The 27,180-nt window shown below is 43.8% G+C and overlaps 1 protein-coding gene across 1 annotated transcript in view; it reads right to left on the reverse strand.

The window, feature by feature from the left end:
• Positions 1-27,180, reverse strand: part of LOC111868426 (collagen alpha-1(IV) chain) — a 151,660-nt gene that overhangs the window by 123,543 nt on the left and 937 nt on the right. The window lies entirely within an intron of this gene.

Below are 27,180 nucleotides of genomic sequence, written 5' to 3' on the forward strand. Positions count from 1 at the left end.
ACCAAATTTCACTGAAATATGATCAGTAGTTTCATAGATTAAACATGCAACCGAACAGACATATAAGACCTCCGAATTATGCTGTAACTGTACAAACAACTTGAAAAAAACTGCATACGTTGTATATGATTGTGGTATTTATTGTGATGGACTCGTAAAACTTACATAATCTTAAACCAGGTTGTAAAACATGTGAAAGAGTCTTATATTCAACGTGATGGTTAATCAGTTTTCTTCGATTGCGGTGATCAAGATACAAAGTTCACGCACGCGACTCCCTTTATAGACAGAAATAAACAAATATTAAATTAAGATACAGTCATTCATCGTTATATGACATTCAAAGTGGCGAGAAGCCAAAACTATATACTCAAGTGAATAGCTATCTGTATTAGGGATTCAATGTTCACTGTTAGTACGTCACTAAACGTATAAATTGTTTACCACCTCTTTCAAAATCAAATCATAACAGACCATTACATTACGTGAAAATAAAATTATTATAAAACTTTGTTTATTTTTAGCCTTCTTTCCTAAAATAGGCTTATGTAATCTCCAACCTGTCTGTGCATCACCTAATCAACTTCCGAAGGGGGAATCAATCTTTATGAAATGAGCCCATCTCAACAGCTTACTTCATAAATCCCTCCTATCAGTCTGCGTGTCTGTACGTGTATCCCTTGCATCGTTGCTAGGCAATGTCTCGGTAAACACGTTCCCGCAGAATATACAGGCAACAATAGAAGAATTGTTGGTCACGTCATTTTCTATGCGGTCCGTGTCTTATCAAAGAATAGTGCGGTGTTTGTGTTGCCCCATATCGTTGCTAGGTAACAACACTGTAAAGATGTTCAGGCAGCAGCGAAGAATTGTTGGAGGAGTCGGTTTCCATGGTGTCTGTATCGTATAAAAGCAATAATGGCGCTTAGTTCTTCCCAGAAACTTCACTCATGGAGCTGAGCCCTCCTTAAGAAGCCGCCAATTGTTCATATACTCAGAAACTCCCCAACATTTTATGGAACCAGAAGGTTCATTACGGTGTTCACAAAGCCCTCCACTGGTCCTTATCCTGATCCAGATCAATCCAATCCATACCATCCCATCCAACTTCTCTCTTAATTGTAATTGTGCACGGGATGTTATGCTTGAATACTGAATATGTATGCAGACTTGAAAATGTATTCATAAATCACTTTGCTGAACTAACTACTAAACACCGGGACTCACGGAGAAAAGTGTAGTGGACATAAGATGCGTTTCATATTCCTGTACAGTTTTTGTTCCAAACATTTTTCTCTGCGATATATATTTCATGAGATGCACTCAGACCCGCTTGTTAAGTCTTAATGAATAGTGGTCATTTCCGATTTTTTAATGACAATTTAAACGACTGGAAAAAAAAAAAATCGTAAAATTCTGCGACATCATGATTTCATTAAAATTCCTCCTCGGGTGCTTTCGAGACGTTTCGTAGCGACGGACGAACTTAGCGAACTTATTAACCACTCCGCAGTGTCGCGAACGCTACTAAAAATTGGGTGGCTTGCTCATGACCAATGGGAGGCAATAAGACAAATGCCTCTAGTTATATATAAAAACTTTACAGAGCGTGGGACGACGGCTGTGACGTCACAACATGCAGACCAAAGATAAGATCAAAGCCTACGGAACAGAGTTATTCTTGTTAATGTAATCAGGCCTTCCTCTTCTGTTTCCGTTGCGCTTTCACGCTGACAGTGGATTCTATGAAACCTGCATCAATAATTTCTGAGACCTCATAAGGAAGCACTTCTCGACAGTAGTCTTCTTCTTCTTCTTCCTAGAAGGATTAGAATCTCTGTTCTCATTCAGGATTAATTCTGACATTCTGAATCTCACGGCCTGTAGGACGAGCCCTTGCAAGGCCGTCATCTACACAAGGCAACACAGGAAAAACCGAACGCGGACATACATTCACGACCCAAGTAGGATTGGAACCCACGATCCCCGTGTTTGAGAGGACGAAGACATTGCGTGCCTCAGACCGCGCGGCCGCTGTAATAATCTGGAACCGAATTCCAGCCATCTGAAACGATAACAGGTTGGAAGGACTTGTAATAAAATTTCAGCTTTAAATACTCATCTGGAAAGAGATGAATGCGTACTCTATGAAAGATCATTGTATTTAAATATAAAAGAAATATTCCCTGATGATGGGCACAGAGTATACTGCCGAAACGTCAGAGTTGTGTTTCGAATTTATGCGACAGGAGTCGAAATAGCGACGGGTTACGGGCTAGGCGTCCAGGGTTGATTCCCGGTGGGGGCAAGATTTTTCTCTTCTCCATAGGGCTCAGACAGGCTCCGGGGATGACCCACGCGCCTATCCAATGGGTGCCGAGGGGCAATTTCTGCAGGAATAAAGCGGCCGGGGTGTAAAGCTGACCACTCACTTCCATCTAGTGCCGCCTATATAGCGTCGGAAGGTAGGATGAACTGGAAATAATCTGTAAGGAAACGGTCGTGGTTTAACCGAGGTAATATACTGGCATTTGACCCGGAGAGAATGGAGAAAACAACGAAACTCCTCAGCCAGAATAAGTGGTGTCCTGACAGAGATTCGAACCAACCAACTCCAGAATAAAAGTGAAGGGTGTAACTGCTAGACCAACCTACTCACCCCCTCTTGTCCTCCTTTTGGCGGAATTTGAAATGTTATGCTCCAGATTCTATAATTATATTATAACCGCACCAACTTCCCGTTGAAATCACAACGGGCTTTATGCTAGTTATTAACAATTTCCATAATTCGGGCACTTCGGTATTACGAAGGTATTGAGACACACACAGGGTGGGATCTCATGTCTAGTTGTAGGAATTAGATATAGGTTAGGACGCGCCATAGATCAAGCGGTTAGTCGCTGACTTCCCACCGCGGCGGCCCGGGTTGGATCCCGGGTCTGGTCAAGTGGGATTTGTGGTGGACAAAGTGTAGCTGGGGCAGGTTTCCTCCGAGTACTTCGGTTTCCCCTGCCAATCTTCATTCCACCAACTGCTCCACAATCACCCTCTTGGGCTGGTACAATAGGCCAGAAGTGGCCGCAGTACAAGGGACACCTTGCGGGGGTAAAACTCCACTCATTCTTAAGTCCGACAACAGATGAAAGTGAATGGTCAGTTTCACGGTCCGATTGCGATAAAGAGAATCCGAGTTAGTAAATAAATTGCATTTCTGAGAAAATAACCGATTTCATTACGTATTTAATCATTGTGGAAAATATGTGAAAGTAAAAACTGAACAGGGTCTGTGTTTTGTGGTAACCGCCTTCGCATTTGTTCGTAATGGCCAGTTACAGACATTTACCCTGAACTTACTGTGCCCCAGTTCGCATGTTCCAGCTTCCTTTCCGCCATGTCAATGGCTTTGTGTGACGAATTCACCTTTTCTTCTGTGTCAGGTGGTTTTTTCTCCTTTTCCTGTTGTGAGTTCTGGAATGCTGCTCGGTGACTAACCTTGTCGTCCCTACACCGGAGGAGGCTTGGCCCCACGACGCGATCACATTAATATCTCCATCAAACTGCAGAAGAGCAGAAATCACGACCGGGGTGTTCATTTGCAGCTTAACGCATAAAGGAAGCGTTAAGAGTTATCGCTGTAACCTCTCGGATCGTGAACAAAATGGCGATGCTCGTTTTGAGAGCCGCCTAGAACATCCATGTTTTTGTTACCTATTCATCGCTTATAGCCCTTCCAATTGAAGGGCTGGCACTCAGTGAAATTATAAAAAAAAAAACCCTATTAAGAAGTACTACGAGTCTGGAAACCAGCTTTAGTGGATAGAGGGTGCGCGTGGTCAGCGCAACGAATTCTCACGGCCGTTTATCTCGGTTTTCTAGACCGGAGTCGCTACTTTTCCATTCAAATAACTCCTCAATTATCTTCAAAAAGTTGGCACTAACTTCGCTAACAAGCGGCGGTCGCTCGGTCGGTATAGTCAGCTTGAGGACTAAACACATGGAGTACGAGTCGGGATAGTTCAATAATTAAAATGACTGACTGTACCTCCAAACTTTGGAGATAGATGAAGAACTGTGTGTTTGCTTCATAGACTGGCAGAAGGCATTTGACCGTGTAAACTGGACCAAATTAATGCAGATCCTAAAGGAAACAGGTATCGACTGGCGTGAAAGAAGATTGATCAGCAAATTGTACATGGATCAGAAAGTTAAGAGTACAACTGGACAGTGGGGAGACAAGGAGTGTGCAGATTGGAAGAGGAGTTCGACAAGGATGCTGTTTATCACCAATTCTGTTCAACTTGTACAGCGAATGCCTTACCAAGGAAGCTCTGGATGGGCTCGGAGACTTCAAAGTAGGAGGGCAAATTATTCAAACTGTGAAATATGCAGATGACCTTGTGTTAATGGCTAAGGAAGAAACTGTGCTACAGGGCATGATTGATAGACTAATTGAAATTGGAAGGTGCTATGGCATGGAAATGAATGTGGAGAAAACAAAAGTAATGAAAATTTCGAGACAACCAACCCCAGTCACAATAAAGATAGACCAAAAACAACTGGAGAATGTGAAATGTTTTAAATATTTGGGTAGCTTGTTAACAGATGATGGAAGGTGTACTAGTGAAATTAAATCCAGGATTGCCATGGCAAAAGCTGCATTTAGCAAGAAGAAGAATCTTTTTACCAGCAAATTGGACTTAAATTTGAGGAAGAAACTAGTGAAATGCTACATTTGGAGCATAGCTCTGTATGGGGCTGAAACATGGACACTTAGGGCAGTAGATCAGAAACATCTGGAAAGTTTCGAAATGTGGTGTTGGAGAAGGATGGAGAAGATCAGTTGGACCGATTATGTGAGAAATGAAGAAGTGTTAATTAGAGTCAGTGAGCAGAGGAATATCCTACATGAACTAAGAAAACTGAAGGCTAATTGGATAGGTCATGTTTTAGGCAGAAACTGCCTTCTAAAAGAAGTTATTGAAGGAAAGATAGAGGGGCGGATAGAAGTGACAAGAAGACGAGGAAGAAGACGTATGAAGATGCTGGATGACCTTGGGGACAGAAGAGGATACTGTCATTTGAAGGAGAACGCTCTAGATCGCATTAAGTGGAGGAATTGTTTTGGAAGAGACTGTGGACCTGTCGTCTGACAGATTACTGATGATGAAGATGACTGTACCTAATGAGTGGCTGTTCTCTTTGTCCAGAGTAAAGGCAGGAGCCTCAATCCTATGTCAGGTGATGTGGGATTTGTGAACAGAGTGGCACTGAAGCAGGATTTCTACCAGTATTTCGGTTTCCCTTGCCAATTCTCATTCCACCAACTGCTAAATATTCATTCACAATCCTATCATAATGCCCTATAAGCCTCGATATTGACAGAAAAACACAAAATAAACTCCGTGGCCTGTAGTCCGCAAGAGAACTATACCGACCGAGCGACCGCCGCTTGTCGGCGAAGTTAGTAACCGCCTCTATGGTCTAGTGGTCAGAGTTCCTGCCTACAGATCCAGAGTTCCCGGGTTCGATTCCCGGCGCTACCAGATTTACTGAGAAGTAGTGGGTCTGGAACGGGGTCTAGTCAGCCTCATGACGATAACTGAAGAGCTAGTTGAATGGAAAAGTAGCGGCTCCGGTCTAGAAAACCGAGATTAACGGCAGTGGGGATTCGTTGCGCTGACACGTGACACTCTCTATCCGCAAAAGTTGGTAAAAAAAAGTCGGTATCGATAGCGTCGTTAAATAATAAATTGAAGCTGACCATTCACCTTCATCTGATTATGAGGTTAAAATGCGTTAAGTTTCCGGAAAAATGCTGCTATACTGTTTAAAATGGTTTGTTAGTGCCTCTTTCCACGTCTTTTCCAATTTTCCATTTAGAATCATTCTACGATTCGATGCTACATAACCTAGGCAGTTGAAAAGTGTCACTAAAATACCGAAGGATGAATCGACAAGAGAATGGCCTGAAACTTATTGTAACATGTACACCCATTGCTAGGCAACTACTCGGTAAACACGCCTCAATAGAGAAGCTGTTTTCTATATTGCCCGTGCCGCGACCGTTGTTATGCAGTGGTGCGACAAACACGCCTAAAACGATAAGAGACAATAGAAGACGGTGTTTTTCGTGGGGTCCGTGCAAAGTGTTTATAAAGGAGAATTAAGCTGAGCAGTACAGACTGAAGTGAGGAGTCGAGTTTCGAGACGCAGCCTGCCACGATATGAACTTGGGAGCAGAGGAATTGAACTGAGTTGAGTCTTCGGAATTGGCAGTTGCAGAATAACGGCAAGAAATGCATTAGGCTGCGAAAAGAAGACTTCATTTGTTTTGAAGTGGCAGTGAGACTGTTATAAATCCGTTGCCAGGATATGACTACTGAAGACTGAGAAACCTAGCGTTTGCCTAACGGTGAACTGTAGTGTGCAGAGCAGTGACAGCGCTGGAACTGCCTGTAGTTCCGAATACTGTGCATAAGGTGCCAATATATCCATTCATCCGACCAAAACCCGTCTTATCAGTCGCGAACAAAGCCCCTACACGTGACAATATCCCGTTTTTTTACATGGAATACTGGTGAAAGGGATTACAAAGTATGTAAATTGACAATAATTTATATTTGTGTTGAAACTTCCAACATGTTTTCAAATTGATTATTTGTGTGTAGCTTATTAACGATCATGTCGGTATTATTATTATTATTATTACGAATATTATTCTTACTGCGTTGAGACTGAGTCCTCTGGGTTCTGTGGTCTCCACTGGCCTATTGTACCAGCCCCAGATGATAGGTGAGGGTGATTGTGGAGCAATTGGTGGAATGAAGATTGGCAGGGGAAAGCGAAGTATTCGGAGAAAACTGCCCCAGCGCTACTTTGTCCACCACAAATCGCACACGAGCAGACCCGGGATCGAACCCGGGCCGCCGCAGTCAAAAGCCACCGACTAACAGCTTGAGCTATGGCGCGGCCTATCCTGTCAGTAACTCTATGTAGGTTCGAATGACAGTGAATTGAAAAAGAGCTGAAGGAAGTAGTCTGGCCCAATTTAGGGTACTATCCTGGCATCTGCCAGGAGAGACTGAGGAAAATCAACATCTTAGCATCTCCCTCACGGCCAATCAGAAGCGGTACCGGCTAAACTAACTTGTTCAGTAGGCTGTCTTCATGTCTGCTGGCCTCCTTGGTAGCTCGGGCTGTTCCCTCTATTTCTGGCTTGTTTACTCTTGCATGTAGACACTCAGCGGTTCCTCCTGCATTAAAAGCGATGTCAGAGAAATTTAGTCGAGCTTTCTATTTCCATATTGTAAATGAACAGATGTTAAACAAAATGTGGTTAATGCAGACTGTTTATTAAGTCTCTGGTAATATAAGTCGAAAGTTCAACGCCGTTAACACAACATCCCGCCATGAGACATGATCCTGAGTCACTTAAATTAAATCAACATTCCCCGAAGGGCCCTGCTATAGCTCAGGCGCTTCGTCGCTGACTTCCCACCGCGGCGGTCCGGCTTCGAGCCCGGGTCTAGTCATGTGGGATTTGTGGTGAACAAAGTGGCGCTGGGGGCAGGTTTTCTCCGAATACTTCGGTTTCCCCTGTTAATTCTCATTCTACAGACTGCTTCACATATATAATCTATAATCCAGGGCTGGTACGATACACCAATTGGTGGCCGAGGTACTAAGTGTACTCAGTCTCACCCCACCCCAAGAAACTTAAAAAAAAAACAATCACGTGAACATATTTCCTTAAGACATGTTACAATATAATCCTCGTATCTTATTTTCGTTTCTTTTTCAAGCAGTTGCTTCCCAGAAGATTTTCAAACAGAATTCTGTAACCATTTCTTGTTCCTCATTCCAAATCCAGTGTATGTTACCTTGATTTGATTACATAATATACTTGACCAGGTGCACAGATAACAAAGGCCATCTTTATGTACTGTCACGTGTAGGGTGGTATGCATGATGAAATGACGGGATTTATTATGTTCGGTTACACGCTCTTTCTTAATTACACTTAAATACAGGCAACACAGCGCTATCGCTGATTTACACACTTTCCAGTTCATCGTTGCGCACGCACTTGGATTCTCAGTCTTCTCTAGTCGTATCCCAGCAACGGATCTCAACACAAAATTATAACTTCAAATCACTATGAAGTCTTCTTGTTGTGTAAGATTTGAGGCTTTCACGGCGGTGACTATGAAGAAAGCAGTCTTCTGGGATTTGGCACCGTGTATATGTGGTGTTAACCGACGTTTCGGAGGAACGTATCGCCTCCATCTTCAGGGTAGAAGAAAAATATAAGAAATCTGCAAGCGAAGAGACCGTGAGAACCGGTAAAAGCAGACTGGTCTGCTTGCAGATTTCTTATATTTTTTCTTCTACCCTGAATATGGAGGCGATACGTTCCTCCGAAACGTCGGTTAACACCACATATACACGCTGCCAAATCCCAGAAGACTGCTTTCTTCAAGTCTTCTTGTTGTTTCGTCTTCAATCACTCTTTACTACTACTTCTTCTATCATTTCATGTGGTTATTACATTTTTCTTAGTATCTGGGTTTCGCATATGGATACTTCCATTCCTTCGGAGTAAGATACAGCTGTACGTACCCAGACAGAGGGGACAGTGAATGTGGACCTACGCAGCTTTCTTGGTGGCTTCAAGAAGGTCAGAAATTTCAGCGGATGGCAGTTAAGTAGGTCTATCTAAATAAACCTTACTTTGGTTTCGTCTTTCTTAGACACGTTTACTCATATCAAAAGGAATATTAGGCGTACTCCATTACACAGACGGAACCGGTGACCTGTGTCATGGTGGGGCTTCCTGTTGCTTTCGTAACGAAACTAAAAACAAATTCGCTTTATTCTATTTTCTTCACACAAACCACGAACGTGCTTATGTTACATTATCTGGGAATGTCTGAAATTCTAGCGTCAAATACGAAAGAATTTCGCCCAACTGCATGACGCAGAGACCTTCTTGATAAATTGATAGTCACTCAGATGGGCAGGAAATTCCCAGCCTTTCCCAGAATCCTGAGGTTCAGCGCCGCATTCAAAACAGCCCACCACTGTACCATATGTAAGTGGTTCTCAAAACTCTGTGGTACTGAGGCCCTCTAATATTTACCCGAACCCATGACATGCTTATCCTGGGCCAAATCATTCCTTGTAAATTTTGAGGTTCTCACGGTTGCGGATCATGAATAATTTTATCTTCTGGGACATAAACCCGCGTAGTCTGTTGAAAGTCAACTGTCTTCAGACTCCATCTTCAGAGTCTTCAACCAACATCTCGACCGTTCTTCCGAAATTTGGGCTGACTTTCAACAGACTACAGGACGTTATATCCCAGAATACGGCATTATTCGAAAGAATCCATTCCGTGCCCTCCCTGTCTTTTTTTTTTGTCAAGCAGTGTGCGCATGTCCGAGACTTCCAATGGGCCTATTATCAGTACAGGAGCAAATGTTAAGTGTATCGAGTTACAGCGCACATGAACTGCTGATACGGTTCTTCGCGTCCAGGCATCTACAGAGAGCAAAGTGACAACGACAGATCTTAACAAACTTCATGTCGCCAACACTGGAAGCCGCATATCAACTGGTCCTGCCTCCCACACTTCCTCTGCTGGCATCTCAGCGTTGCCCTTTTGGGTGCATGTACTCAGCTCCTTCCGTCGCTCTCTTTGTCTCCCCACAATTTTGGGGCTATTTCTGCGACAAACTTTCGTAACTAAAAATACTGAAATATGAAAAGAACATAACTAAGAACTCCACGGAACAGAGACCTTATTTAGAAGCTGACAGTCGCAAGGCCATGAACCTTCGGGTTCCATTAAAAAGTAAAGAAATTCCCCTCCTTGACCTTGTTTAAGTAAGCCTGACACAGGACTCTAGCCAGACAAATGCAGGCCACATTGTCACATCTTATGTCTTTAAGATCTGTTTTAATACTATCCTAGCACTAAAGTTTTTAAATATAATTCACGGTCCGTACAGAAATACAAGTAACAAGGTGATCTAATCACACAGTTTTAACTGATCCTGTGTTGTAGTTATTTCATCTTCTCTTACTTGTACAGAGAAAGATTTTTCTGTTCTCGTAACGTCCAGACCGGCTCTGGGTCCCACCCAGCCTCCTATCCAATGGGTATCGGTGGCTGTTTTTCTGGGGGTAAAGCAGGAACGTGAATCTGACCACTCACCTCCATCTAGTGCCAGATTCAAGAATGGTGGAGCTATAACTCCACTTCTCCATATGTCTTCGTGGAGTAGTGCTTAATAAAGTTAAGCACAGGGACAAATCTACTTTTGTTCTTGATCCCCTATATTCTTCTAATATGGAGACCTCACTCGGTTATCTGAACCGCAACTCTTACGCAACGTCGTTAAATCACAAACTTCAAAAACATAAGAAGTTCTGGGAAGAGATATTCGGCTACTTTCCTTGATACGGCACGGAGCGCAAAGAAAACGACACGTCTGAAGATTCTTCTACTGTTGCGCATATACGTTGCAGCGGTAACTTTTTTTTTTTACCGAGCCTCTGCCTAGCAACAATAGGCTGATTTATACCGAGCTGTTACCTAGCAACGATAGGGGATACACGTACAAACACACAGACTGATGGAACGGATTCATGTAGCACGCCGTTGAGATGATGGGAGTCTAGACGTCTCACAACCCTATGGGCCTTCACGGTCTCTTACAGGGATAGCTTCACTTTACGTCTTTTACGCCGGAGAGATGGGGTTAGGTGCCATGATATACATACCANNNTCATTAAGATTATGTATTCGAAAGTTAATAGGTTGGGGGAGGGGGGGTAACACGGACATACAAGACAGCATGATGATCGGATAAGCCTAATTTAGGAAAGCAGGGTTAAAAACGTTTCAAAGACGCTTTTGAAGCCTGATTTTATAAAAACTGCGAGAATATACGTTCTTCAGGGACTGACTGACCCACGTAACGAACAAGACAGACTCACAAGGAAATTTCGTATTCCCCATCGGACAAAGTGCTACGTAAGTCGTGGAAGTTCCTCCTGTGTCTAAGCCTCATAACATGTTAGCGTATGTGTCACGTGGAAGTAAACATCATTCATTCTAGACCATGGCGCTCGATGGACGGGAAACAGCGAACTTGTGTTGTGACCGCTTTAACCCAGAGACATGAGTTCCGGTGTCCACGGTTTAGTAAACTGAATGGTCCTCAGAGGCTTCTAGACGTGATGACGGAAAGGATTCTTGTACATGCTGGGAACTGAAATCCGAATAGAAGCCAACCTCTACATACGAACTTTCAAGAAACGAAATATTCGTAATTACGAACATTTCGCGGACTAATAAATTTCGATTCCCAATAAATTTTACGAACACAGAACTCCGCGCTTACTAACATTTTAACAAATTTAACGTTCATCTTATGAGAAACAAAATATATTCAACTTACGAACACATTTCAAAGAACATATTATGTTCAAAAATTGTGGTTCGCCTGTATGTCACTTCATAGCACTTAGATACTAAGATTAATTAACGTCAACCAAGAACCCTCCAGAGATGAGGTATCAGATTCTGACTATAACCTCACTAAACTAGTCAAACCGTAGCCAAGGGCGTTTCTAGAACGGCCCAGCAGAGCCTGGTAAAGCTGCAATCCAAATAACACGTGCGGTCATTCCCCCAGCCATCTGACTAGTCAGCCCGTCTCCCTGTGCGGTTTCTCCAATCATTTCATCTTCAAGACGTTCAAGACGAGATCCTCTCTCGCGGTTCGGCTCTGTTGTCGAACACACAACGAGGAAGTCACAGTGGTGCGTTGCATATACTTGTTGGAAACGGCCTTTTGCACGGTCTTTGTTTACCAAATTGGGCAGGTGTGTCAATATAGCATGGATACAATCCATCGCTTGCATTTGGAGATGTCTGCGATAGTATTAAAACATATTCACCTGTCACGAAAATGAGTGTCTAGATTTTGTGATAGCACCAAACTTGTCATATCCATCCGCGCAGGAAAGGTAAAGAAGTAAAGCTATCTCTGTAACAGGTTGTGGAGACCCATGGGGTTGTGACACGTCGAGGTTCTCATATTTTCTAACCAATCGACTCACAGATGGCGGTGAGGTTGTCAGCCTTACGCGCAAGCCGCCCTTTACCCCCAAGAAGATGCTTAGTACTCATTTCTGTTAGAGGCTGAGTCGACCCCAAGGTCATAGTTCGGCTGAAAGGATTAGGTCAATTGAAAAATGCAGTGACCTCATTGGGAATCTAACCCGTGACCTTCCGGCTTGTACCATAGCGCCTCAAAAACCTACGCTACCGCGTGCCCACAAAAAGGAAAGACTTAACTATAAAATCGGTTAACTGACTTCTGACTAGGCTACGGATTGGATGTCCGGAAAATCGGTGTTCGATTCCCGGCTGAGACCGACGTTTTTCTCTTTATCACCGTGTTCAATCGGATGTGGGGTCCACTCAGCTATTATCCATTCCCTGTGCTTAACTAATTACGCACTACGCCATGAAGACGTATGGGGGAATGGATGTGAAGATCCACGTATTCTTGACCTCGGCACTAGTTGGAGTAGCGGAATTTATTTCTCCGGGGATAAACGGCCAAAGCACTCACGTCAAGCTAGTGCCGAAATTAAGAATGCACGGAGTCATAACTCAGCTTCCTCATACGTCTTCTTGGTATGGCGCTTAATTAATTACAAGGGTAAATTTGCGTATATCTTCATGTTCCTTTAAACACGGCTTCATGGAAAATATTGTAGGAGAGAAAGTCTTGGTCTGTTATAGCAAGTGTCACGTAACTTCGAACAAGGCCAAGAGTAACTTTGAATGCGCAGAAGAAAATTTTCAGACAGTCACACCCTCGAACCCACCCCTTGTCTGAAAATTTTCTTCTGCGCATTCAAGGTTACTCTTGGCCTTGTTCGAAGTTACGTGACACTTGCTATAACAGACCAAGACTTTCTCTCCTACAATATTTTCCATGAAGCCGTGTTTAAAGGAACATGAAGATATACGCAAATTTACCCTTGTAATTAATTAAGCGCCATACCAAGAAGACGTATGAGGAAGCTGAGTTATGACTCCGTGCATTCTTAATTTCGGCACTAGCTTGACGTGAGTGCTTTGGCCGTTTATCCCCGGAGAAATAAATTCCGCTACTCCAACTAGTGCCGAGGTCAAGAATACGTGGATCTTCACATCCATTCCCCCATACGTCTTCATGGCGTAGTGCGTAATTAGTTAAGCACAGGGAATGGATAATAGCTGAGTGGACCCCACATCCGATTGAACACGGTGATAAAGAGAAAAACGTCGGTCTCAGCCGGGAATCGAACACCGATTTTCCGGACATCCAATCCGTAGCCTAGTCAGAAGTCAGTTAACCGATTTTATAGTTAAGTCTTTCCTTTTTGTGGGCACNGAAGGGTACTATCGTCTGAGATGTGATACCGTGTACTCAAGCAGAAGTTTACTGAGATTTCGGAGGAATTACAGCCTCCATCTTCAGAGTCAAATAGTAAGCAAACAGGATGCTTGCTGAGCTTACTGTTCGATCCTGAAGATATATGCATAAAATTCCTCCGAAACCTACGTAAATTTCTACCAGACTACGCAGTCTCATATCCTAGAAGATCTATTTATCTATGGCTCTACACCCCTTTGTTGGACCTTGGCAGGTTTTCAGTTTCTTGATGTTTTACAGTCGGTAGGACTCCTTGGACGGGGGATCAGCCCGTCGCAAGGCCAGTACCTATACACAGGACGGCACGAACACAAACAACCCTGCCTCAAGTGGGATTCGAATCCACGATCCCAGTGTTTGAGTGCGCGAAGACAGTTCGGGCCTTAGACCGTGATCGACACCTCCTCGTACTCTTTATTTTCATCGTCGTGAGAACACCAAATCCATAACAGGATCTTAATTAAGATGTTTTCTCTTTAATAATTAAAAATATCTAATAAGATAATGTGCTAAAGGAAACAAAACGTCTGTGTTAAGAGTAACGGTTCAGTTACAAGCACTGTAACGGTTTTGTTAGAGGCATTAATCATAACACGCTTTCGAAAAAAAAACATCTCTGATATATTATGTTTGAAGTTATCACGACCGTGAATATTAAGATCTTTGTCTTCTCGGATGTGAAGCCGTATAATCTACCCATATAGTTACCAACGTTTGATGGAAACTCCTGAAGACGAAGGAATCGGGTTTCTCCGAAACGTTGGTACCTCCCACCATGTTACAAAGCAAGGCATCCCACAACACCGTTATCTTGGAGTTCTCTGACCTTAGTCCCATATCTCGCAATAAAATATGCACTTCCAGTATGAAATCGATGTTTGTTGTTTACTCGCGGCATCATCAAGTCCCAGGTTGTGTAACTTACGTAAACATTTCTGTGCTCTGTTGACTGTTACCAACATTTAACACGTTAACATGCAAGTCGCCTGAAGCAGCACGTTTCTGGCAAACCGTAACTTCTGATGGTCCAGATTATCTGTAAACTGAAATACGAAAAGAAGATCACTGTTTCGGTAGGAAGACACGGTACGGTCATTCATACCCACCATCCGAAAATGATGGGGCCTTCATATACGGCCGTGAGAACTTCACACGTCACAAAATGTGAAACATCTATCTCATTCATAATGCTCAAGAAATATGGAAAAGTTCGTGAGAAGAGAAGAGAAGAGGAGAAAGGCGAGGAAAGCAAAAATGAAAAGACAGCAGAGAGGGATAGAATGTAAAATAAAGAAGTAAAGTTGTCCCTGTGCTTAACTAATTGAGCACTAGGCCATGAAGGCGTATGGGTGAGTGAATGTATAGATCCACGTTTTCTTGACCTTGGCACTGGTTGGAGATGAGTTGTGAGCTTGACGTCCCGGCCGCTTCGCCCCCGGTATCCGTTGGACACGAGGTTGGGTGGACCTCAGAGCCGGTCTGCAAGACGTGGAGAAAATTCTTGACCATACCGGGACTCCAACCCCGACTCCTCAGTCATCCAGCCAGTAGCCAGTCGCTATACCGAGTACGCTACCCCGGCTCGGACGAGAAGAGGCGATAAGAGGAACATTCGGTAACAAATATCAAGCCCTAACTGGGAAAAATCGCGGCAGTAAATATTGTGATTATAGCAATAAAAATGTATTGATAAATAATACGATAGGCCGAATTATATTCTTAGCATTACAATGCATGATAAATTCAAATGAAACATCTCGCAACAACATGCGCTTTCTGCGAAAATCGTCACTTACTCTCCGTTTTCTTGGAGACTAACTATAGCGCGGCATAATTATTTATTCCTAGCCCATCATTCTATGCGGTTAACACCACAAGCTTTCCATTATCATCTGTGTTTATTTATTCCTTATTCGACCATTCTCTTATGTGCTGTGCACCACAAGATGTGGCAATGTTCTGGATCGGTACTGAGAATCTTATCCAAGCCATTCATTTCGGTTTCACGTGAAACTTAGCTTGAGTCTGTTGCATTTGTCAATATTGCCCTCATTACACTTTTGTACAACTGAAACAAATGTGTTAAACTCCTCAAGATGCAGCAGGTATTTGACCCCAATCAGAGAGGGTGTCTGGCGCGTGGTTTCATCTCTCGCTATTCGTGTCACTGGGGACTGCACGAACCGGAAATTTTACTTCTGCGTGACGTAAGGTTTATGTTTATAGTGACACTTGCCATTACACATTGTTTATCTCATAGTCAGAATAACAGATCTTTCAACTCTAGTACCATCTCCGTCCGCCAACTACTGCTTCCCCGCTCTTTGAGCAGTTCATTTGTTACGAACTTCCCTTCTGCTACGGTACTCTGACAAAAACCTGTGTACTGAGTCGATTTTGTTAACTTCTTGACGAACTATTTCTCTAATATCGATTTCATTATTACTTTCCCATCAACGTCTACCAAGTGGCCTCTACCTAAGAGATTTTCTAATAAAAATTGCTATACATTTCCTCTGTCTACATACATGCTTGGGGACACGCGGTAGCATAGTTGGTTGAGGCACTATGCTACGATCCGGAAGGTTGCGGGCTCGATTCCCGATGAGGTCACTGGATTTTTTTTCAATTTATCTAAGGGCGGCCGCACACCAACTGAGTCTACACAAACGTCAAGACATGAGACATTCGTGATTCGTCAGCATCATGACTCAGACCGGCGTGCGGCGGTTTTCAAAATCTCATTCGTTCCAACTGTGCTCCTTTCTTTGCGTTATGTCGCAGACATCGTGTCTTGACTGTTATATGTCTTGACGCATGCCGGTGTGCGGCCTACCAAATCCTTCCAGCAGAACTATGGCTCTGGGGTCGACTCAGCCTCTAACAGAAATGAGTACCAGGAATCTTCCTGGGGGGTAAAAGGCGGTCGGCCGGCGCGTGAGGCTGACAATCTCACTGCTATCCGTGAGCCGATTGTCTAGAAAATGTTGAAGCCTCGATGTCTCACAGCCTTGTGGACCTCTACTGCCTCTTACAGGGATACGTGCTTTGTGGCCGTTCCAATTTATCAGCTTTTTATCTTATCAGGATAACAACCGTTCAGTGGCAAATTATTATGAAGAGGGCAAAGAATTTTAAAGTCTTGTAGAAGTCACGGAACTTCCTGGCGAGCAAAGCCACCGCCTCTTACTGAAGACTGAATGTCTCGTTATTAAGTCAGGATTTCGCCAGAAAAAAATTGGCTTGGAAAACACCGCAACATTTCATATACAAACAAAACAAACGCCGTGATTTTAGTCCGCAAGCGAACTATACCGACCGAGCGACCGCCGTTTGTCAGCGAAGTTAGTGCCAACTTTTGAGAATAGACGGTGTCGCGTGTTCAGCGCAACGGATCCCCAAGGCCGTTAATCTCGGGTTTCTAGACCGGAGCCGCTACTTCCTTGAAACATCTCCTCAATTATCCTCACGAGGCTGAGTCGACCCCGTTCCAGATCCACTACATCACAGTAAATCTGGTAGCGCCTGAATCGAACCCGGGACCTTTGGATCTGTAGCCAGGAACTCTGACCACTAGACCACAGGGGCGGTCTACATGTATGATTTCAAGTTCCTGATTCATTCATTTCATTTTTTTATTGCTAGTGGGGTGGGACTAAGTCCCTTTTACTGCAGTCAATTCTGGCCTATTGTACCAGCCCCAGATGATAGGTGAGGGTGATTGTGGAGCAATTGGTGGAATGAAGATTGGCAGGAGAAACCGAAGTACTCGGAGGAAACGTGCCCCAGCGCCACTTTGTCCATCACAAATCCCACTTGACCAGACCCGGGATCGAACCCGGTCCGCCGCGGTGAGAAGCCAGCGACTAACCGCTTGAGCTATGCCGCGGCCGTATTCATTTCATATACTCGTATAATACGTGTTTATTAAGTTCCTCAGCTGCTCAGGATAACAAGAGCAACAAAAATGATGGATTTGAAAACTGCGACTTGGTCGACAAGAGATGAGCTCATTCATGACAAGTTCATGGAAATGTTCCCATCATCTGCAGTTCGAGAATCTTCCAACGGGCTAACAATTCTGTTTCATGTTTTGCTATCTGAGCTAGGAGCGTGCCTTAAAGAGATCCCGACGTTTCTTGTAGCAAATACTAACCTTTACGCTGCACAAGTAACAGGAACGAAAAAACGCGCGAGCAATTCGCTGTGTGGGAAGTTGTTACGTGACGTAACATTTCTTGACATTACAGCGAAGCTTAGTGACCTCAACCTTCTGCTTCGTAACTGGGATTAGCTGATGTCAACGCTTCTACACATTGCGGAGAGTCAAGACGAACAAATCATTCTGCTCTCTTAGGGAGAAGATTAACAGGACTCGTTCCGAACTTAGGTACAAGGTAAAGTTATCTCTGTGCTTAATTAATTAAGCATCACGCCATGAGGACCCATGAGAGAGGAGATAAAAGCACCACCATTCTTGACCTCGGCAAGAGCTGGAAGTGTTTGATGAGCTTCACGCCCCGCCTTCTTTACCCCCGGGGACTAAGCCCACAGTAATCCTGTACAGGAGGCTGGATGGGCCCCAGATAATGGATGATGTAGAGAAAAATTTCTTGCCTCTGCCGGGGATCGAAACCCTGCTCTCGAGCCCGTAGCTACGCCAACTACTAAACACAGGGCATGAACTAAATATCTACTTCTGCAGTAACAAAACACGAACGTTTAACAATGATAATATGAAAGCCTCGCACTGGACATGATCCCAAGCCATTTCCATTCCGAACACATTCTCATAAACTATTTAACCACGGACAAACGAGACACCCACGATTTTTGTGCAATAGGCCCTTACATTTTTCTTCATTTCTATATCCTGTGACGGATTTGCTTAAAGCGTTTATAGGCAACGGCACAGTAAACACGTTCCAACGTACAATAATGGAAGATGTGTCTCAGTGAACGAATGTTACAGCTCTTTGCTAGGCAACAGTCAGCGCGCCAACGAACTCGCTGGCTGGGAATCACATGACTTGTTTTCTGTGCTGTCCGTGCGGAGCCCATATAACGAAGACCGTACAAGTGACCAGGTTGCCGTCGTAGCATAATATATGTAAGACAGGCGTGATCTCGCAAAGCCTGTACTGACAGAGAACTTATGTGTAGAGCAAAAGGAAGGATTTCCAATAACACGCTATATGTGCGAAATGTACACTTGACGAAACGCCAAGCATATTCATAACAAACCCGTCTTCTCGTCAGAGAGGACGTTACGTAAGTGTTACTACTACAAGGGTTTAGTTGGGGGGAAAAAATCTCTGATCGTGAGTCTCAAGGGGCTTGACGCCAAGAAAAACTGATTAGCGGTAAACCGCCAGTCGTAAAATAACTGTGACTTTGACTCTGATTACGTATATTAGTGCAGAGGGCAACGCAGTGCAGCGCAGTGTAGTTGAATCCTGGGGTTCCATGGTAACTGAATAAGAAATGGCAGGAAGACTTCATCGTGATTTGAAGTGCTAGTTTCTGTGTTGAGAGTCGTTGCTAGGAGACGACTAGCGGAAACTGAGAATTATAGTGCGTGTGCAACGCTGAACTGTAAAGCGTGTGAATCAGCGATAGCACTGTATTAATTGTAATTAAGATGATATTGTAACCGAAGTGCTAATAAGTTAATCTTCCGAATCATAACCCGTTATTTTCGTCACGATTACACCCACACATGTCATGATACATGATACATTCGTTTTATTCACTCAATTTAGTCACAGAATCTCCCATTTCCTTCGTACTTCAGAGCTTCTCATAATACGGGGAATCTCCCTCTTCATTTTACACATTTTGTGCAGATAAAAGTATTGTTGCATATAGAACCGTTGCTAAGTGGTGACCATGTAAACAGCGAGTGTTGCTAGGTAATGGCCGCAACATACACGCACGCAACGATAGAATAACTGTGTTTTCTGTGTGGTCCGTGCCGGAGCTACATAATTAGTACAGTGGAGTGGAGAGAGTCGTTGATCAGTCAGAGGACTGCTGCAGTTCGGTCGTTTTGAGGAGCTGCTGTTAGAAGCCGGTAGCTGAGGCACGGGGATAGTTCGGGAACCCAGAGCAAGGGGAACGTCCGCCGTTGGAAGTCGCTAACAGGCAACGGCTTGCGAAGACCGTGACTGTGAACACTAGTCTGTGTGTGATAGTGATATGTGAAGTGAAGTCACGAGTTGTGTGTATACGTGGTCAATAAATCCAGTTACCAACCCCAAACCCGTCTACAGATACCTATAGACGTGACAGAACATATTACAAAAAATTAACTGAAGATATAAATATTATTTGGTGCTTTATTGCACGAGTATGTTCGATTTGATGCTATAATGACGGTTGAGTCCAATCTTATGGGACATGAAGGAATGTAGAAATTTACCGACATTTCGGAGGAATGTACTGCTTCTATATTCAGGGTCGAGGCCGCGCCATAGCTCAAGCGGTTAGTCGCTGGCTTCCCATCGAGGCGGCCCGGGGTCGAACCCGGGTCTGGTCAAGTGGGATTTGTGGTGGACAAAGTGGCGCTGGGGCAGGTTTTCTCCGAGTACTTCGGTTTCCCCTGCCAATCTTCATTCCACTAATTGCTCCACAATCACCCTCACCTATCATCTGGGGCTGGTACAATAGGCCAGAAGTGGCCGCAGTACAAGGGACTTAGTCCCACCCCACTAGCAATAAAAAATATTCAAGGTCGAATTCAGCAACCAGCATGTTACTGCTTGCTGGCTACTGCCTTGATTTACTCTTCAACCCTGAAGATGGGGGCAGTACGTTACTGTGAAACGACGGTGAACTTCTATCGGCCTACACTATGTCACATCTTTATTGCATGACGTTTCTTTACGCCGCATCCAGTAAAGGCTGATCAACACACGACGCCACAGACATGCCTGTCTTCCTATGTTTGCAATTAGTCAGGCATTTAGTCATGATTCCTGAAACATGATTAGCAGCTGCACTTGGAGTCACGCGCCATGTCACCACGTGCAAGGGCCTTACCTTCTTGTTACGTAAATAAATTATCCGCACTCTTTGTACCGGGACTGAACCACAGTGCGCACAAAACAATGTGGACCGGCGGTTTTAATGTAATTTACTGCCATCTGTAATTCAGTGGAGCTAACCAGCTAGGGATCCGGGATAGCTCAGTCGATATAGACCAGGAGCTGGACGACCGAAGAATCGGAGTTCTATTGCCGGTCGATACACGAGATTTTCTCTTCGTCCAGACCGGCTCTGCTCTACTCTCGTGTGGAGGCGGGGTCGAATACCTCCACTGCAACCCTGCGAGTCGTAGGAGGCGACGAAAAGAGAACCCAGTTCCTGCGAGTATAACTGGGCCACCTTGTTCCTGGGTGATATAAACAGGGGAACTGGCCCTCCAAGTTGGGGGAGTCTCGAATTTGAGATATTAAAATGAGATCATGAGTCCCACGGGAGTCGGACTTGAGAATGACTGCGCTGGCGAGGGACAGCTGTAATTGTAAACAACGGACCCATCCTCTCGTCAGACAGGATGTTACATAATGATTATGAAAGCAAGTATTCAGTTAAAAATACGCTGGTCGTGAGTCCCAAGGGTTTGTTGCCAAGATGAACTGATTGGCGAAAAACCGCTTGCAGTAAAGTAACTCTGCCTCAGACTGGCTCTGAGGCCCACACAGCCTCATATCCAATGGGCACCGCGAGATGTTTCCCTGGGGATAAAGCGGCAAGAGCATGAAACTGACCCACTCACCTCAAACTAGTGCCAAGTTCAAGAATGGTGAAATTATACCTCCACTTCCCCACACGTCCACATGGAGTGGTGCTTAATTAATTAAGTTCAGATATAACTTTAACCAATTAACTGTGTAGAGGATAATTCTTCTTAAGAACCTGATAGTTGCCCAGCTAGTTAAGAAATATCCCAACTTTATGACGCCGCAGGTTCATTACTGGGTTCACAAGAGCATTCCCCATTTTTTCTATGCGTGCTACATGCCCCACCCATATCGTTCTCCCTTATCTGACCACTCTAATCATATCTGGTAATGGGTACAAGCTATAACGCCCCTCATTAAGCGGTTTACGCCCTGACACACTAAACTCATTGTACTGCAAGGAAAGAAATTCAAATATTCATTAAATCATTAAACGAGAGATTTAGAAAGGAAAAAAAGTGATTTATTTATTTATGGCTTTCTCACAGTGGTGACTATGATGAGTATCATGTTCCAGGATTTGAGGTCGTGTAGTCTGGTAATAGTTTACTTACGTGAGAATGTTGCTTGCTTGCTCAGCTTACTCTTCGAATCTGTAGATGGAGGCAATACGTTCAACCGAAACGTCAGTAACCTTCTACCAGGCTAAATAGCGTTATATCTCGGAAATAGTATTCATCATTTCACCTTATTTTCCCGTTACATTACACACACGGACGTGCTATCGCGGTCAGTGCTATTGTGCATCATAATCAGACGGACTACACGGTGTCTCTGGTTATGCTGCATCTCAAGAGGATGTCGAAGGAAACGGTCGTGGCCTAATTTCAGATACTATACTGGAATTAGCCTGGAAGGACTGAATAATATCACGTAAAGCTAAGTCAGGATAATCGGTGTGACGACCTAGATTCGAACCATGCACCACCGCTTGAGCCAACTTACTCGATGTGATATCACTTCTCTTCTCCCTCGACCCGGATGCGGCATTTTCGTGATTCTTATTAATGTCAAATTTATCACTTTCTTTGCATTAAACCGTACAAGTCTATATACTGAAGAAACAATTGCGGGCACGGCTTTACGAATTATAGCTACAGTCTCCTAGCAACAACGAGGCATACCGGACAGAAGGATTGTATATTATAGAAGATAATGCTATACTATTCTGAGGAGGAACATAATTGTAGATTCAGTGCAATGTCCCAGTGTTCTGGTGCAAGCACTGAAAAGATAAGATAACAAGCATGGCGGGTATTAAGTAGGCCCATCGCCGAGTTCTTCCCAGTGAGAAGCTGGCAAGATTTCGCTTGTCAGCCATGATGCATTTGTAGGCATTTGAAACATTGCTTGGGTTTTATATGTATAAGGCGAAAGCAGACATGAAAGTTTTTATACCTTACAGCACATCTTCCTGTCGCACATTTCAGTAAAAGAATCGTGGTGCTAATTAGAACCTGCATTAAATAAGTAATAAAGAAACTATAACGGAAAATTATACCTAAATGTAGATTTCGCGGCGTAGCCATGTTGTTTTTTTTTTTAGAGAAAACTCCATAATCCTACCCCAAATGGCGGTAGTGTCGCTTCGGTCTCAGAAAGACGAAAATATGGCGTGTTCTTATTGTTGGCCATAATTATTAAATACAACAATGTTCGGCTGATCTATAGAAATATAAGTTTAATGCGAGGTTTATAAATATCGCAAAATGGCGAAAAATTGTTTGGACAGACAGTCTTAAATACAAGAACACACAATCGAGTGGGCATGCAGCTGTGTGAAAGTATGCCGAAGTAAAGGCAATATTTGTAAGGAGTAAATAATAAATGATTGGTCAAGAAGAACATTAACTGTAACCGCACACACTGAACATATAAAAGGCAACATAAAAAGTTCGGATATAAACGTCTGCTTAATGAGGCTGATGCAAATTCTGCTGGCTCGAAATTACTGCTCCAGTCGCATTATTCCCACAGGCTCCCTGAAAACATCACGCCTGCTTTTAACATACTAAAACTCTACATTCTGCCCACGGAGTGTATAGTTTCAAGTATAACTAAGACAATGGACAGTGTCCAACATAACAATTTTATAATTAATAACAGACCATTGTCACAAACCTTTTCAAGCTCACTATACGCCCCATCGCCGATCACAGAGGCAGGGAGGGCTAAGTTATGAAATGTCTTCGCCAGTTCGAAGACTGGGATCGTGAGTTCGAATCCCACTCAAGGCATGGATGTTTGTTTGTGTTTATTCTGCGTTTGTGTTAAGGTAGCGGCCTTGCGACGGGCCGATTCCCCGTCCAAGGAGTCCTAGCGACTGCGTATGATTAAGACACTGAAGTGGAAGGAAGCGTTCCACGGATGCCCTATGCTCCAAGTGGGATCAACAGGAATAGAAGACGCTATATCAGCTGTATCAGTCTCTTGGGGGTACGCGGTAGCGTAGTCGGTTAAGGCACTATGCTGCAAGCCGGAAGGTCGTGGGTTCGAGTCCCGATGAGGTCATCGAATTTTTCAATTGACCTAATCCTTCCAGCCGCACTATGGCCATGGCGTCAACTCAGCCTCTAACATAAATGAGTACCAGGAATCTTCCTGGTGGATAAAGGGCGGCCGGCGCGTAAGGCTGACAACCTCACCGCCAGCTGTGAGCCGATTGTTTAGAAAATGTGGGGGCCTCGACCTCTCAAAACCCGCTGCGCCTCCTCGGCCTATTAGAGGGATAGCTTTACCTTACCTTTACCTTTTATATAAGAGTTTTTGCTTGAAATCGTCAGTTTTACGCTACATGCAAGAAAGCAGCAGATATCAACATTCACGAATTGGAAATCTATAAGAAATAACAGAGCGAACGCATCAGAATTGTTATGCTATGTGCACATTTTAAAATTTTTATTCTCCTTTCGTAGCGTTCGGAAAGAATATTTGCAAAAATGCACGTACTGGCTTCACTGTGTATCTCTGTGCACTTATTCTCATGTAATAACAGATCTACATGTAGTTATATGTAAGTGATTTTACATTCTGACTTTACAAGACTTGAAAGTGTTCTTTTTTCCGAGCATATCGGCCGTGAATCGCTAAATGTTAATCTGAACGAAAGTTATAAATAAAAACGAAACAAGTATTTTACGTCCGACACATGTTATCTGCGCGTCTTCCTGTTTTAGAGATAATCAAACAAAAGGGAGGGACTGTACGAGAACTGTTACGCTATGCGTACGCTTCCTTACGTGTCAGTTTTACGTTCACAGCATTTCATAACTGTTTTTATTCACAATGGAATTTCGGGAAGCCCTATATTTTACGCAACTTACCTACTCACGGAGCTGAGCCCTTCTTGAGAAGCGGCCAATTCGGCATCTACTCAAGAATTTCCCAGCATTTTATGGAACCCGAAGGTTCATTACCGTGTTCACAAGAGCTCTCCACTGGTCCATATCCTGAGCAATATCAATCCAATCCATACCATTCCATCCTATCTCTCTAAGATCCATTTTAATATTTTCCACCCAACTACCCCTTTGTCTTTCCACTGGTCTCTTTCCTTTTGGCTTTCCCACCAATGTCCTATACGCATTCCTCTTCTCTCCCATTCGTGTTACAAGCCCTGCCCACCTCATCCTTCTTGACTTGATCATTCTAACACAGTTGGTGAAGAGTAAAAGTTGTGAAGATCCTCATTATGCAGTTTTAACTTTACGCAACACAATTTTAAAATCATTGTTTTTTTATTTCTCATGTATCTAGTAAAAAACACACCTAACTGTCCGTTGATTTCATGTAAACTACATATTAAATCCTGCCGTTTCAGGCATATGTAGTTTTTAAACATTGTTTTATATTAAGTTCCTATTTTTAATCACGAAAGTGTGAAACCCATTTCTTTACGGAAGTAAACATGAGTGCATGTGGAGGAAAGCTACAGTATCTGGCAGCCCCCCCCCCCACTACTCTCTTCATGCTTGACTCTTTCCACGCGCTACCCACGGCCAGAGACCACCAACACACAGCACGGCTTTATTCAAAGATGATTCGATTTACACTTCGATAATCGGTGCCTCGACTGGCCTAGGCAAGAGTCCTTTTTTCTAGCGCGTGAATACTCAGAAGACCGGTATCAAGACAAACAAACGAACATGACTACTGAAACTAACGATGAAGAAATAAAATATGACTGTACCCTCATTCACATTTGATTTCTAATATGTATATTGAACCTATTCGTTTAAGAATGGTTGAAGAAAACTGCCGGGCACTTATCGATGCCAAGGCAGAACTGCGAGTCCTTTGTAGATGATCAAACAATTAGGTAAAAAGTAAAGTTGTCCCTGTACTTAACTAAGCACTATGCCATGAAGGCGTATGGGGGAGTGGATGTATAGAACCACATTTTCTTGACCTCGAAACTAGTTGGAGGAGAGTGGTCAGCTTCACGCCCCGGCCGCTTTATCCTCGGGGAAAGAGCCCCCGGTACCCACTGAATATGGGTGGACCCCAGAGCCGGTCTGAACGACACGGAGAAGTGAAAATTCTTGACCCCAACGGGACTTTAACTCCGACCCCTCGGTTATCCAGTAGCTAGTCGCTATGCCGACTGGGACGTTAACGTGATTACTGTATCAACAGATTACAATGTCGACTTTGAAAGGATGGAAACAAAAGCAAAGGCTTTCCAATTGGTGGCTGATTTGCGAACACAATTAATAACAGCCAATCAAATAATACGTGAATTTAATTACTCCTACTGCGGGTATCATACAATTTTAAGAGAAATCAATAATGCGGAGAGCTAATTAATGATACTGCAGCGAATAAACTAAGATAAGGTAAAGCTATCCCTGTAACAGGCCTTGGAGGCCCATAGGGTTGTGAAATGTTGAGGATCCCACATTTTCTAGACAATCGGCTCACATGTGGCGGTAAGGTTGTCAGCCTTACGCGCCGCTCGCCCTTTACCCCCAGGAAGATTCGTGGTACTCGTTTTTGTTAGAGACTGAGTCGACCCCCAGGGCCATAGTGCGGCTGGAAGGATTGGGTCAATTAAAAAATCCAATGACCTCATCCAGAACAGAACCCGCGACTTTCCGGCTTGTAGCATTGTGCTTGAATCAACTATGCTTTCACAATACCTAGGCCTATTAAGTTAATAACAATTAACAAAGACTTCGATTCAGAAGTCAGAAGCATTTCACCACCCGCGACTTTCTGTCACCACAACTGACCCTTTCGCACACGCTCCTAGTGTCTAAAACGTTCTACATGTTCGTGTCATTGGCCCGAAAACTGCCTGGTTACAACAGCAGTACGGAGTTTAAGTGTGGTTTGGGAGATACCCCGCTAAAACACCGATTAATCTGAGGCGTTACGTTGTTTTCGCCCCCGCCCCCCATCCAGCCTCTAGGATATATTAATCTTTAGAACTGGTCGCGCTGGCTACCTGCTCTATCTTCTACTGCCGTGGTCAGTAGTTGATAAGTAAGAAAAAGGTAAAGCTACCCCTGTAACAGACCGTAGAGGCCCATAGGGTTGTGAGACGTCGAGGCTCCCACATTTTCTAGACAATCGGCTCACAGATGGTGGTAAGGCTGTCAGTCTTGCGTGCCGGCCGCCCTTTACCCCCAGGAAGATTCCTGGTATTCATTTCTGTTAGAGGCTGAGTCTACCCCAGGGCCATAGTGCGGCTCGAAGGATTAGGTCAATTGAAAAATCATGTTACCTCATCGGGACTCGAACCCGCTACCTTGCGGCTTGTAGCATAGTGCCCCAACCAACTACGCTACCGCGTGTTCCTCGTCAGTAGTTGATAATCATAAAATTGCCAGATAACTAACATACTCCATAGAGAAAATACCATCTGTAGAAGCTTACAGTCGCTCATATAGTGAAGAAATTCCCTTCTTGTAACCCGAAGATTCATGTTACACCAC

Source organism: Cryptotermes secundus, unplaced genomic scaffold, assembly GCF_002891405.2.
Source record: "Cryptotermes secundus unplaced genomic scaffold, Csec_1.0 scaffold106, whole genome shotgun sequence".
NCBI lineage: Eukaryota > Metazoa > Arthropoda > Insecta > Blattodea > Kalotermitidae > Cryptotermes > Cryptotermes secundus.